Raw genomic sequence first — 3,264 nt, forward strand, 5'->3', positions numbered from 1 at the left:
TTGATTTATTGAAGTCCTGTCCCTAGTATAGGTGGAGCAGGCATTACTACAGAATGTGTTGAGGGATGTCTAAATAAACATCTTCCCTGGTAGTTTACCATTGCTGTAAGATGACAATCCCTTAAAATTTAGTTCCCTTTGTAGTTTACAAATACTCTTTCATACCTCAGCATACCTACAGCATTCCTGTGAATTTATTATTGCTCCCAATTAATAGATTGTGTAACTGAATCTCAGTAGAGTTAAATAACTGGCTTAGTTTCACATATGAATTAATGTGGAGTTTGGACTTCATCTGAGGTCCCTTGACTACAAGAGCGAAGGATTTTCTTCTGCTGATTTTTATGGCAGCATACTTTTTTTCTGCCTGACTTCAAAGCGATACCATTATATTCACTCTGCTGGGAAGGATGGGCCCTCTCTACATTTCTCACATTGGAGTACATTACTTTATGAGATTAGGCAGGGGTTACTTTGGAAGACACCGAGAGACTCAGGGGATGTGATGCTGAGCAGAACCTTGAAGTGAAGAGGAGAAGTGGGAAGAGTTACAACCTATCTTGGGTAGTTCATAGACATCATGATGCATCCATAGATAAGGGACAGTCTGGATGAGATGCTCCATTAGGGGTTTTGAATAATGTCAGTAGGTGCAGAAAACAGACAAAACAAGCAAGACAGGAAAATAGAGAATCTAGAGTAGACGTTAAAAATCTTCATAACTTTGTATAGAGCTGGCCCTGTTGTTGGGTCTGCTGGAAACCTAAAGCCAAGTAACTGAGTGGGCTTGAATTGTGTCTGACTGTATATACCCAGGAGGGGGAGATTTGGAAAGACCCTGTTCTTTAATTTCTCCCCTTCTGTTTTGGTTTTGGAGAAAAGCCATCTTCAAATACACTGACAGTGTTCATCATCTTCTATGCTAGTGTTTCCATTACGGTCTGAGGCATGCCTGGAAGTGGATTTTGCCTATCAAATTTTATCAATGTTGACTATTTCTGTTTTAAATTTCCTGCGTTGTGAAATTACTAAATGGATTCTTTAAAAAGAAATTTAAAAATGCCTATTTAATGAGATCATTGAAATGTACAATGCCATATCTTCTTAGGTGCTTAGTAATTACAAACATAATTGCACCCAGTCAACCTTTGTGGATACTTCTATTATATAATTTATACTTAGTTCCATTTTAGATTTTTTTATGGCTCCCTAGTTAGATTATGGAGGAAATTTGGGTTCTGTACAGTAGCTAGCACAGTACTTTGCCCATAAACCAAAAACTTGTTGCTGTCAAGTTGATTCCGACTCATAGCGACCGCATAGGATAGAGTAGAACTTCCCCATAGGGTTTCCAAGGAGTGGCTGGTGGATTCAGACTGCCAGCCTTTTGGTTAGCAGCTGAACACTTAACCACTGCGCAACCAAGGCCCCCATAGTAGATATTTAACAGATGTTCGTTAAATGACTTAGAAGTTAAACCTTTTTATTTTTACAGAGATGCAAATTAATACCATGATGGGTCAGAAACAGAAACAAGAGCTGAGCTAGAGGGTATTTGCGGCATTTCTTTATTTATGACCTAGTTACCTATAAGATAGAAGTTAATTCAATTTCATTTCATAGCGGCATTCAAAATAACTAATATAAAAGAAATGATTGTAAAACAAATCACAGTGGGAATGCAAAAATGTAAATGGAAGTGGATATGCAGATCGATGATTATGCTTGTCTTTTTCACACTTGCATACTGTTACCCAGCATAGTATACCTGGCACATACTAAATGTTCAGTAATGTTTGTTGTTGCTTCCTGAGTATTGTGTGTGTTTCAATTAGTCAGAGCAGATTTTTTAAAATGTTTGGGTGGGGGGATTGAGGATGCTAAGTTACCAGGGAAATTGCCTCCATGTTTCTCTCCTTTTTATAATATTCTTATTTTATATGGCTGGATATCTTCATTCAGGTAAACATACAAGTAGTTAGCATTAGAACTTTGGAGTTAGTTTATTTTAGAATCATGTAATAGCAATTTCCTGCAGTTAAGAATCAATGCCTTAAGATTAAATAGTTCATTAAATGTCTAGAAAAAGATGAAATTAGATCCTTACCTTACACTATATAAAAAAATTAACTCCAGGTGTATTAACAGATTAAATGTCGAAAGCAAATCTTTAAACACTTTGTAGAAAATATATGCAAATGTATTTTAGACCTTGAAGTAGAAAAACATTTCTTAAATAAGGCATAAAACATGTCGACTATAAAAGAAAAGATAAAAAATTTATTATGTTAAAATGAAGAACTTGGGTTCATCAAGAGATCTCCTTAAAGAAAATGAAAAGTCATATTATGAACAAGGAGAAGATATGCACGATATACACAAGTGGCAAAGCAATGGTGTCAAGAGCAAAAAAAAAAAATCTCATACGAATCAGTAAGAAAAATGGGCTAAAGTCATTAATGGACATTTCACAGAAGAGGAGACTCGTGTGACCAACAAACATATGAGTAAATGTTCATTACATCACATCACATCACATCCATTGGTAAGCCTGGAAATACAAATAAAGACCATAATATCATTTTATACATTTCTTTTGGCAAAAAAAATTAAAAGTCTGATAATACCAACTATTGGGGAGGATATAGAGCCACTAGATGTTCTTTGGTACAATTATTTTAGAAAACTATTTGGCATTATCTCATAAAATTGAGCATTCATCAACCTTATAATTCAGAAATTCCATTCCTAGGTATATACCCAATAAAATTCCTTTACGTGTACAATAGAAAACACGTACGAGGATGTTCATATCAAAGCTATTCAAAAAAGGAACAATCTGGAAACAATCCAAATGCACATCAGTGGGAGAGTGGATGAACTGTGGTATATTCACAGTAAAGTATTGTGCAATAGTTAAATGAACGGAGTTCAACATTTGCAAATATGGATGAATCTTAGCAAGGTAACACTGTATAAAAAAATCAAGTTCTAAAAATTGCATATGATATACCAATTTTTTTAAAGTTAAAAGCAACTAAAATATTTTTAATAAATATACATACATTAGGAAATAATTCTGTATGACAAGGAAAGCAAAGAATGATGAATATGGATTCAGTATGGTTATTGTCTCAATAATTGCTCCAACAATGGGCTCAAACACAGCAATGATTGTGATGGAGCAGGACTGGGCAGTGTTTCCCTCTGTTGTACGTGGGTTTGCTATGAGTTGGAACAGACTAAATGGCACCTAACAACACA

This window comes from Trichechus manatus, unplaced genomic scaffold (genome assembly GCF_000243295.1).
Source record: "Trichechus manatus latirostris isolate Lorelei unplaced genomic scaffold, TriManLat1.0 scaffold00086, whole genome shotgun sequence".
NCBI classification, from domain to species: Eukaryota; Metazoa; Chordata; class Mammalia; order Sirenia; family Trichechidae; genus Trichechus; species Trichechus manatus.